Source organism: Pristis pectinata, chromosome 35, assembly GCF_009764475.1.
Source record: "Pristis pectinata isolate sPriPec2 chromosome 35, sPriPec2.1.pri, whole genome shotgun sequence".
Classification (NCBI taxonomy): Eukaryota; Metazoa; Chordata; class Chondrichthyes; order Rhinopristiformes; family Pristidae; genus Pristis; species Pristis pectinata.
In genome coordinates this window covers 7155281-7167598 of record NC_067439.1, presented here as the reverse complement: position 1 = coordinate 7167598, position 12318 = coordinate 7155281, and the positions used below count along the sequence as shown (strand labels likewise).

The 12318-nt window shown below is 46.3% G+C and overlaps 1 long non-coding RNA gene across 2 annotated transcripts in view; it reads right to left on the bottom strand.

Annotated features, from left to right (window-relative positions):
* LOC127586442 (uncharacterized) overlaps positions 1–11302 on the bottom strand; it is a 43852-nt gene extending 32550 nt beyond the window's left edge. For both annotated transcript variants that reach the window (XR_007958686.1, XR_007958687.1), the window contains exons 1-2: positions 11182–11302; positions 2783–2853 (exon numbers count right to left, since the gene is read on the bottom strand). This is a non-coding gene — a long non-coding RNA (uncharacterized LOC127586442). The remainder of the gene's footprint in view (positions 1–2782; positions 2854–11181) is intronic.
* Between the last annotated feature and the right edge of the window lie 1016 nt (positions 11303–12318).

The window sequence follows — 12318 nt, the reverse complement described above, 5'->3', positions numbered from 1 at the left end:
CAAAAAGTTCCAGATCAGAACCTTGCTCTGGACAATCCCTATGGGACTGCACTCAAGAGTTTTGGTTAGGAATTCAGGATTGATGTGCTGTGTTGAGTTTGGTGAGTTCAGGAAACATTTCTATCATGCCAGAGGAAGTGGATGAGGCAGGTACAATAGTATCATTTAAGAAGCAATTGGATTGGTACATGCAGGGGCAGGGCTTAGAGGGATATGGGCAGAATGCAGGAAATTGGGACCAGGTGGGTGGCACTGTGGTCAGCATGGACTGGTTGGGCCGAAGGGCCTGTATCCGTGCTGTATTGCTCTATGACTCTATCATGGACCTTTCGAGACCCTGACACTGGCATAGACAAGGATTTGCTTTCAAAGGTCTCGTCCTAGTAATAATGCTGGAAGCACAGTAGCTAGTTAGCAATTGAAGGGTAAATATTGTCCCAGACACTGAGAGGTTACTCCCTTGAAGTATTTTCCTGGCAACTTGTAAGTGCATACCAGTATTAGGCATCAGAAACTTGGGGCTGTGGAAATCCATAAAACCATTACTCCAGACGGAACCAGTGATCCCATGGTCATGGCCGTTGTCAAATCACGGAAATTTACAGCATGGAAGGAGGCCGTTCAGCCCATTGTGCTCATACTGGCTAACAAATGGTGCTGTTCACTTGTATGGAAAATGGGTCCACATTGTAGGCTGTGAGCCTGAGAATTTTTCCAATGCACCATATTGTTCCAGGAAAGCAATGAATATGCAAAAGAAAAGTGGATCTAAGGCAGCTCCTTCATATAGAGTCATACAGCACGGAAACAGGCCTTTTGGCCTAACCCGTCCATTCCGACCAAGATGCCCAGCTAAATTAGTCCCACTTGCCCGCATTTGGCCCACACCCCTCTAAACCTTTCCTATCCACGTACCTGTCCAAATGTTTTCTGAATGTTGTTATTGTACCTGCCTCAACCACTACCACTTGGCAGCTTGTTCCACACCCACCACCCTTGGTGTGAAGTTGCCACCCAGGTCCCTTTTAAATCTTTTCCCCTCTCACCTTAAATCTATGTCCTCTAGTTTTTTTGATTCCCTTTCCCTGGGAAAAGGTTTGCGTCCATTCATCCCACCCATACACCTCTATAAGGTCACCCGTCAGTCTCCTACGCTCCAAGGAATAACGTCCTAGCCTGCCCAACCCCTCCCTATAACTCAGGCCCTCAAGTCCCGGCAACATCCTTGTAATTCCACCATCGGCCCTGAGGGTTTATTCTGCGCTGTGTTCGTGAGACGTGGCCACAACACAACAGCTGTACAAGATTTTTTCTGTGTCCTCTCGCAAGGTGTGGGAATAACTGACAACACCCAGATTTATTACCATCCTGAATTGTCAGTAAACTGGTTTGAAGAAGTGGTTTAAGGGTGGAGAAAGAGGTAGAGTGGTTTAGGGAGGATGTGACAGAGCATTATACTTCAAAGGAAAAAGGGCATAGTTCTTGGAAGTCAATCTACCCTGGAATATTAATGCAGGAGTTCCTCAAGGCAGTGTCCTAGTTCCAACCTGCTGAAGCTATTTCATCAATGACCTCTCTTCCAGCACGTTTGTTCTCTCATTTTTCTAGTTCTGTTGAAAGGTCTTTGGGCTTAAACGTTGTCTCTGATTTTCTCTCCGCAGATGCTGCCTGACCCACTGAATATCCTGAATATTTTATCTCTTAGTATCATCTACTCCATTCTGTGCTCCAAGTATGGCCTCCTCTACATTGTCGAGACTGGGTGGCCGTTTTGCAGAACACCTGCGCTCCGTCTGTAACCGCGGTCTGCATCTCCCCGTTGCCGGTCACTTCACCTCCCCCTCCCGCACTATTACTGATATGTCAGTCCTCGGCCTCCTCCACTGCCAGGAGAAGTCCAACTGCAAACTGGAGGAACAGCACCTCATTTTCCGTCTTGGAACCTTGCAGCCTAACAGCATGAATATTGAATTCCCCCACTTTAAGTAATCCCCACCCCCCTTCCCCACAACCCCCGCCCCCCACCATACTTCTTCCCTTTCCTAGCCTTTTTTCTTTCTCTCTCTCCTTACCTTTGACCCATCCCCTGGTGGATCTACTCTCCCCACCTCCCCCACACCTGCCCATCACTGTCTCTTACCCGTATCTACCCATCACCACCTTGTGCCCACCCCACCTCCCCTCTTTTGTCACCTCCACCTATCACCTCCCAGCCTCTGTCGCTATTTCCACTCTCCCCTCCCCCAACTGCCTATCCCCCCCTCCTCACCTGCATCCACCTATCACCTGCCAGCTCTGGATGCATCCTTTCCTCTCACCTCTTTATACTGGCTATCTCTCCTCCATCTTTCAGTCCAGATGAAAGTGTCTCGACTGTCCACTCCCCTCCACAGACGCTGCCTGACCCACAGCTCTTTCTGTGTTTCTCCAGACTCCAGCATCTGCCGTCTCTCTTGTGTCTCCATGGCTGATCTATGCTGGCCTCAATTCCTCTTCTATGTCAGTTCCCCATGGCCCTCAATTCTTCGATTTACACACTTATTTTCTGATTGTGAGTTTTGAATTTCTCTTGACTCGTTTGGAGATCTTGCTGAGAGCAGTGACCCCAATTCTGATGCACTCTTTGTCCAGTGATAGGCTGTCTCTCCCTATAAATCTATTCATGGCTTTAGGTGATGTATTGTATATAGGGTAGCCAACAAATGCCCTGAACTTAGACCAAAGACTTTCTGATGCTGATGGTCAGGGTATCCTTGCAGTGTCTTCCCTTATGAGCACGTACCTCACTTCCCTCTGGAGCACTTGTGGACTTGCTGTCTGACCTTGTGTGAAGGCCGGTGCTTCCTGAAGACCCTTGAAAATATAGCACAGCAATATACAAATGATCGCAAAGAGTGTGGTGTCAGGACGCATCCCTGTTTCACCCAGACATCCCAAATCCAAATCCGTCAGAGATTTTCTTACAACATAGTAGGAGGCCATTCAGCCCATCGATCCCAGAGCAATCCCTTCAGTCCCATTTCGTTCCCCTGCGCCCACACGTCAACGGGTTCTGCGCCCACCATGACGACCAGCTCTTCTTCCATCACCTCCGCCTCCACACCTAGTTCTTTGGCAAGGACTGCCCTCCCCCCCCACCACACTGATGACCCCTTCTCCTGCCTCAAACCCTCCTCCTCCTCTTGGACAACCCCTTCTGGCCTTCTGCCCTCCCTGGACCTTTTTAACTCTGACTGTCGACAGGACAATAACCGTCTCGACTTCACCACTCCCCTCACCCACTCCAACCAAAACACCTCTGAACGCACTGCCCTCCGCTCTCTCTGCACCAATCCCAACCTCACCATCAGACTCGCAGGCGAGACCAGTGCCATTGTAGTCTGGGGGACTGACCTCCATCTTGCAGAGGCCAGACCGCAGCACTCAGACACCTCCCTGGACCAGGACCCCACCGACGATCATCTGGGCACTGTCTCCCATATCATCACTGACCTCGTCACCTCTGGAGATCTCCCCTCCACAGCTTCCAATCTTATTGCTCCCCAACCCCAGTCCAGTCCACCCGGAACCTCGACTGTCCATTTCCCTCCATGGATGCTGCCTGACCCGCTGATTTCCTCCAGCACTTGTAATCCCATTTCCCCACTTATTTCACTGTAGCCTGTTCTCTCATGGTCTCAGGGAGAACGTGCAAACTCCACACAGACAGCACCCGAGATCAGAATCAAACTCGGATTACAAGAGTTATGAGGCAGCAGAACCACCTGCTGCGATCACTGTGCCGTCCGGTTGATCCATCAGACTGAACTGTGGCCTGAGTCTTTTTATAGGTGTATGAGTAATGTTGGGGCAGTGGGCAAATGGATGACAAATGCCACATGTGCCATTTTTCCAGCTGGCAAGCAGACACTGTCCATTGCTGACCTTCCCGTTCTAAATCCACAGCATGACTCCCACGAGATTCAGTCAGCAGGTTGGTCCGAGCATTTCTGGATGACCCTGGCAAAGGTGACTCCGAGGAATGAGGCGGTGCTTTGGTTGATAGGATCAGCTTTGTTCTTTACAGACAACAATGAGAGTTGTGAACGCAGCCCAGTCCATCGCAAAAGCCAGCCTCCCCTCCATGGACTCCCCTTCAGCTACCTCAGGAAACATAATCAAAGACCCCTCCCACCCCAGTCAGTCTCTCTTCTCCCTCCTTCCACCAGGCTCAAGGACAGCTTCTACTCCTCTGTTATCAGAGTCTTGAATGGACCTCTTGTACGATAAAGATGAATTCTTGATCTCTCGATCTATCCCATCGTGGCCCTTGCACTTTACTCGTCTACCTGCACTGCACTTCCTCTGTAACTGTAACACTATACTCTGCATTCTGTTACTGTTTTCCTTTTGTACGACCTCGATGTACTAATGTATGGAATCATTTGTCTGGATAGCATGCAAGCAAAAGCCTATCACTGTATCTCGGTACATGTGACAATAATAAACCAATTGCCAATTGATGCTGGCATCTTGCACATTGTTTTACACACATGATTGCTTCCAGCAGCACACTCGGAAGTCGTAGAGTCACACAGCACAGTAACAGTCCATTCAGCCCAACTGGTCCTTGCCAAACAAGACTCCCATCTAAGCTGGTCCCATTTGACCGCATTTGGCCCATATCCCCCTAAACCTTTCCAATCCATGGACCTGTCCAAGTGTCCTTTAAATGTTGTTAATGTACCTTCCTCAACCACTTCCTCTGACAGCTCATTCCATAAACAGACCACACTCTGGATAAAAAAGTTGCCCCTCAGGTTCCTATTAATTCTCTCCCCGCTCACCTTAAACCTGTGCCCTCTAGTTCTTGATTCCCTTTCCCTGGGAAAAAGAGTATGCATTCACCCTATCGATGCCTGGCATGATTTTATACAGCTCTATAAGATCACCCCTCAATCTCCTACACTCCAATGAATAAAGTCCCAACCTGCTCAACTTCTCCATATAACTCAGTCCCTCGAGGTAATGAAGCTGTGTTAGCAGGCTGGCCTTCTCATCATTGTTATCCTCAGGTGGGACATCTTCCTGACTTTATTGATACCAGTTTTTACTTGCAAGCTATTTAGTTAATTGAACTTAAATTCATCAGGTCATTAGTCTAGTCATCCCACTTACTAGTCAACTCTGCTACTGTTCCTGTGAAGGGCCATACCTGTGGAGAACGTGAGGGGGAGTTCAGGATTCGAACTTTCATGTATTGTACTAAAAAGGAACATACCTTCAGCTCTCCCCCACAGATGCTGGTCAACCCTCCAGCAGATTGTTGCTCCAGATTCCAGCAGCTGCAGTCTCTTGTGTCTACATATTTTTGGCTGTTAGTGTCATGGTACTGTCTGTGCCTTGGCCAATATTGATACACCTCAACCAAATTCAATAAAGCATGTAATTTAGAAGTTATTGCAGTGGCATTTGGGGAGTATCTTGTGTGTATATTGATTTTCTACTTGAGGAGTAGATGCTGGAATTGGAATTGGAATTGGTTTATTATTGTCACATGTACTGGGGGTACAGTGAAAAACTTTTCTTGTATACTGTTCATACAAATCAATTCATTACATAGTCCATTGAGGTAGTACAGGGTAAAACAATGACAGAATTCAGAATAAAGTGTTACAGTTACAGAGAAAGTGCAGTGCAGGTAGATAATAAGGTGCAAGGCCACAACGAGGTAGATTGTGAGGTCAAGGTCATTTTATCATATTAGGGAACTGTTCAATAGTCTTATAACAGCGGGCTAGAAGCTGTCCATGAGCCTGGTGGTATGTGCTTTCAGGCTTTTGTATCTTCTGCCCAATGGGAGAAGGGAAAAGAGAGAATGTTCGGTGGGGGGGAGCGGGGAGAGAGGTTTGATTATGATGGCTGCTTAACCGAGGCATGGAGGGGAGGCTGGTTTCCATGATGTGCTGAGCTGTGTCCACAACTCTCTGCAGTTTCTTGCCGTCACGGGCAGAGCTGTTGCCATACCAAGCCGTGATGCATCTGGATAGGATGCTTTGAAATGTTTGAATGTTGTGAAAGGTCCCCGTTAAGTTAGCAAGTCGTGAATGTGATTCTTGTTCTGGTATGCTGCAGTGTATTTGTGACTCATTGGTTCTGGACCGACTCCACAGATTTCAGCACATAACCCCAAGAGCAATTGTGAAGGAGCATGTACTGACAGAGGCGCTGTCTTATACACATGACATTAAAATGAGCGCTCATTCAACCTCTCCAGTGGATATGAAAGTGGGCACCATTTCTTACCAATATCTTCCACTCAGATCACCTAATAAACAACAAATCTTTGGGGTTTTCTTTGGATCTTGCTCTGCTATTGTAAAGCACTTTTAGACACGGTGAATTGAAAATCACAGATAATTAATTCTGGAACTCGAGGGGCTGTTGCAAGTTGGTGAGACACATTCCAACAAGTTGCAGATAACCACTATTGACATTTAGTTGCTTTAGCCTTTCATACTTGATGAGACGTCCTCCCTTTATCTAACACACTTCAAATTTTAAAACAAAGTGGAGTTTGTTTAAGCTCTTGTCTCAGGCAAGCGGGCATCAGCTGAATGATGTAATTATGGATGTCATGTGCAAATCAGCTTGTGCTTGACTTAACTTTAAACTGAATGGAATCAGAAGCTATTAATCTAACTCTCAAAACAGTTTCAAGAGGGTAGTTTAGCAGCCTAATAATAACTGGAGATTAAGTGGTTTGGAACTGTACCCTCCCATAATCCCCATTCATAGTCTGGTGTCAATGAGCCTGAAGCCAGTTTTGACAGAATGTCGCAGTTGCCTGTCTAAGCGCCAACTCTTAATAAAATCAGACTATTGGAATAATTATGCTGGGATTTAGGGCAACTTTCCCACAGTGAATGAGAAAATTAACAGCGTCACTAATTCTCGACTGATTCGATTACTTATTAAAATCTGACCTCAAATAATGAAGCATCTTATTTAGTGTCTTTAGAGTCCGCGCTGACCATAACGCACCCATTTACACTAATCCTACACTGAACCCATTTTACCTCCTCACCTTCCAGTCAACTCTCCCCAGATTCCACAGGTCACCCACACACTAGTGCCTACTTGTAGTGGCAAACTAACCTACTAACCTGCTCATCTTTGGAATGTGGGAGGAAAACTGGAGTGTCGGAGGAAATCCATGGTCACAGGGAGAACGTGCAAGCTCCACACAGACAGCACCAGAGGTCGGGATTGAACCTGGGTCACTGGAGCTGTGAGGTAGCAGCAGTGGCCAGACCCAGTAGAGCTGCAGCTTCACAGCACCAGAGACCCAGGTTCAATCCATGATTGGACAGAAATTCTGGATGATTGTGGGACTGGAAAAGGCTACAGAGATAGGAAGTGGAGAGGTAATTGGTAACTGGTTTGTTATTTTCAGTTGTACTGAAATACAGGGATAAGCTTTGCTTTGCATGCCATTCAGACTGCTCGTTCGAAAACATGAGTACATTGAGGCAGTACAAAAGGAAAGACAGTAACAGAATGCAGAATATTGTGTTGCAATTACAGAGAAAGTTCAGTGTAGGTAGATAAATAAGGTGCAAGGCCACGACAAGATAGATTGAGAGATCAAGAGATCATATTTTATCGTACAAAAGATCCATTCAGGAGTCTTATAACAGCAGGATAGAAGCTGTCCTTGAGCCTGGTGGTACGTATTCTCAAGCTTTTGTATCTTCTGCCTGATGGGAGGGAGGGAGAAGAGAGAATGTCTGGGGTGGGAGGGATCCTTGATTATGTTGGCTGATTTCCCAAGGCGGTGGGAAGTGTGGACAGAGTCAACGCAGGGGATGCTGATTTGCCTGATGGACTGGGCTGTGTTCATGCCTCTCTGTAATTTCTTGCGGTCTTGGGCAGGGCAGTTGCTGTACCAAGCTGTGATGCATCCGGATAGGATGACTTCAGTGGTGCATCTATAAAAATTGGTGAGGATCATCGAGGACATGCTGGATTTCCCTGGCCTAGTAGAGATGCTGGTTTGCATTTTTGGCCATAGCGTCTACATGATTGGACCAGGACAAGCTACTGGTGATATTTACACCTAGGAACCTGAAGTTCTCAACCATCTCCCCTGAAGCACCATTGATACAGACGGGGTAATGGCTGTGGGGAGCAAGAGGAGAATGGGATTAGACTGAGTGGGATATAAAGAGGTGTGGGGAGCAAAGGGAGAGTGCGATTAGACCAAAAGTTTCAGTGAGGGTGGAGGGAATGAGATCAGACTGGGTAGAAAACTAAAAGGTGTGAGGTGTGACTGGACATTTGATCAGATGGGATATTAAAGGGTCCAAACAGTGCAAGGTTTAGAGCCAATGCAACATTAAATGGCATGGGGAGTGAATAGATTTTCCTTCCATCCAGTCCGCCTTCACAGTGCTTTGCTTTAGGAAGCGTCAAGGATACCCACCACCCTGGCCATTCCCTTTTCTCTCTTCTACCTTCTGGGAGAAGGTACAGAAGTTTGGAAGCCTGGATGTGCAAACTCAAGAACAGCTTCTTCCCACTGTTGTCAGACTCCTGAACCAATCACCCCCTTCCCGGTGGTGCTGCCATGTTCTCGGACTCTTAATTCTACCTCTTCTGTTATTGTCACTTTAGCGATTCTTTTTGCACTACTTCAGATTTGTACTACAATCTTTGCACCATTCTTTTGCTATGTGATTGTTGCTGTATTTACTGTATTTATTATTACCCTGTACAGTGTTTACTCTGTGAGCTTCACTCAAGCAAGGAATTTCATTGCACCCTGGTGTATAGGACAATAGATTAATCTGAATCTAATGCTGGGTGGGATATGAAGGGTGTGAGGTCTGATTAGGTGGAATATGTGTATAACTGGACAAGGCGATCAGTCAGGAGTCATGAGGGACATGGAATGTGCAGATGTGTGCCAACTAACAGGTAGTAGACGCAAAACACACAAGGCTAAAAGCCAGAGCCCCAATGTCAGTGAGACCGGTTACCATAGTGACACAACTGATGTCATTCCAGAGGTATGGAGGTTATGAGGAGTGGGAGTTGGTGCTGGAAAATGCACATACAATTCCTAAAATTATTTCATGAACTGGGAAGTCTGGAATGTTGCTTGGACTGCGAGCTGCCCATTCCACAAGTCTGCCGAACATGTGTGTTTCCAGAATCAAGTTCTCTTTAAAAGAGAGGCTGTAGCAGGAAATGATTGCACACAGACCTTAACAGCTCAAGAGGCAGCCATAAACACATGGCTCATTCTCTCCAGTCCAGACACTGCTAGAAATGCATCAGTTTGTACATTCCAGCTAAAATTCCTTGACTATACTTTTGCAAGCAGTGAAAGCATGAACATTTAAACAGCTCATTTCTCAAGCTTCCTTACAAAAGAGGAGGCTAATTGGTCCATCTAGTCTATGGCAGCTCTTAGAATAATCCCATTGACCCCATTCTCCCATGTATTTTCCTGTAGCCTATTTGCTCTCATACATCCATCTACTTCCCCGAGAGGTAATTTGTATTCAGTTAACTCAGGGGTAATTCACAGTGGGCAGATAACCTACCATCACATCTTTGGGATGTGGGGGGGGGGTAACTGGAGTACCTGAAGGAAACCCACTCAGTCACTCAGTCACAGGGAGAACGTGCAAACTCCACACAGACAGCACTCGGTGGGTAGGATTGAACCTGGGATGCTGGGGTTGAGCTGCTCCACTGTGTCACCCATTTACCACTCAGCATGGTAAAACATTCCAAGATACTGCACAGGATTGAGCGACTTAAAGAGATACTATGGCAGGTGATCTGAAACTTGAACAAAGAGGTCGATTTTGAGGAGTATCGTAAGGGGAATAGAGAGGCAAAGGGGATTAAGGAGCGAAACAACAACTTGCACCAAGGTGACCAAGGTGCTGTGTACAACTGGTTGACGAATGACCAGATTACTCCTGTTGTTACCTTTGCCTTTTTGAGTCCAAAGGGCCAGTGCACTACTTTCAGACTAAACTCTAAAACAAGGTCCCAGTGGAAAGAATCTCTCAGTGCCACTGTATTCTGGAGAAGGGCTGCAGAGCTCCCAGTGCCCTGGGGCCTGTGTTCATTCCTCAGTTAACATCACAAAAGAGTAAGGATCATGTCAAACTCACATTGCTGTTTGTGGGAGCCTGCTGTGTGCAGATTGGCTGCATTTCCTACATTGCAATAAGGACTACCCTTCAAAAACTATTGCATTGGCTATAAAAGCCTCCACAACACTTTGCATATCTGTGACATGATGCCACAATAGAGTTGAGACATCATGTTACAGCAGTACAGGAAGTCGCTGAGAGACCGCAACACACAAAGCGCTGGAGGAACTCAGCAGGTCAGGCAGCATCTGTGGAGGGAACTGGACCGTCGATATTTTGACATTTCATCAGTCCAGATGAAGGGTCTCGACTATAAACGTCGACTGTCCATTTCCCTCCACAGATGCTGCCCGACCCGCTGAGTTCGTCCAGTATCTTGTGTGTTGCTCCAGATTCCAGCATCTGCAGTCTCTTGTGTCTCCATTGTTGAGACCGCACCTGGAATATTGTGTGCAGTTCTGGTCACCATACTATAGGAAGGATGTGATTAAGCTAGAGAGGGTGCTGAAAAAATTCACAAGGATGTTGCCAGGACTGGAGGGCTTGAGTTAGAAAGGAGAGGCTGGATAGGCTTGGACTGTTTTCCCTGTAGTGTAGGAGGCTGAGGGGTGACCTTATGGAGGTTTATAAAATCATGAGGGGCAGAGATAAGGTGCATGCTTACTGCCTTTTTCCCAGGGTAGGGGAGTCTAAAATATTAAGGTGTGAGGGAAAAGATTTAAGAGGGAAGACGGGCAACTTCTTCACGCAGAAGGTGGTGCGAATATGGAACGAGCCGCCAGGAAAAGTAGTTGAGGCAGGTACAATACTGACATTTAAAAGACCTTTGGACAGAGACATGGATAGGAAAGGTTTAGAGGGATAGGGTCCAAATGCAAGCAAATGGGACTAGCTTAGATGTGCACCTTGGTCTGCATGGACGAATTGGGCTGAATGGCCTGTTTCCGTGCTGTATTATGTGATGACTTTATGATGAGCTCAGGTTTTAAAAAGTACTATTAAATGCACATGTTTCCATCTAACTTACCAGCCTTGAGGTATGAAAGCTGACGATCCTTCCACCCCCGCTTCCTTCACTCAGACAGATGGCCTGTTTGTGGGTGTTATTTGCAAGCTCTTGCTCCTGAGATGCAGGAACTGCACTGTCACCAGGTCACAGCTCGGACTGAATTACAGGAAGCATTGCACTTTTCTCATATCAGATGTGAAAAACAAAAGTCAATGTGTACATGACACGTAAAGTGAATTGTTGCCTGGATTTCCGAGACAAATGCCACATTGCTTACAAGTCACTAATTCCCAAAGGTACAGATAGTCCTGTCTTATGTCCCCATTATTAAATATTGACAGACCATATCAGTGTGTGAATATAAAAGCAGAGGCTGTAGATAATGTCGGCAGTGTTAGACTTGACATCCACAGCTGTATATTTAGTAGGTCAATACGCATGGAGGATCAAAACAAAAGAAGAGGTTATTTAGTCCTTTGGAGCTGTTCGTGCCAAGCAACTAGAACTAGATACAGGACAGCTTCCATCCCACTGTTATTTGACTATTGAACAGTCCCCTACAACAATAAGATGGACTCTTAACCTCATAATCTACCTTGTTATGGCCTTGCACCTTATTGTCTGCCTGCAATGCACTTTCTCTGTAACTGTAACATTTTAGTCTGCATTCTGTTATTGCTTTTCCCTTGTATTACCTCAATGCACTGTGTAATGAAATGATCTGTATGGAAGGCATGCAAAACAAAGTTTTACACTGTACCTCAGTACATGTGGCAATAATAAACCAATTTACCAAAGCTGCTCTGCATTCACCCATCATTCCCTCCATATTTGCTGATACATGACAATAATCAGCTGATCTCGCCGCCTCCTTCTCAGCCAGGATGATTTGATTCCACACCAGCTCCATGGATCCTGAGGTTGCTAAGGAGTCCAATGTGGGATCCGCAAACTTTTGATGCATTGGGGTAGTGTGGGATATTAGTTTGGGATATTATGCACTCCTTCTATGTATTCCCATTGTAGAGTCTTGTGATACTCCATGCCTTCCCAAATCCTACTTATCCGTTCTGAGTGGTCTTGGGTCAGGGATTGATGAGGCTGTTTTATTATTACTGGGAGAATTTGAGAGAGTCCTGAAACATTTTCACTTTC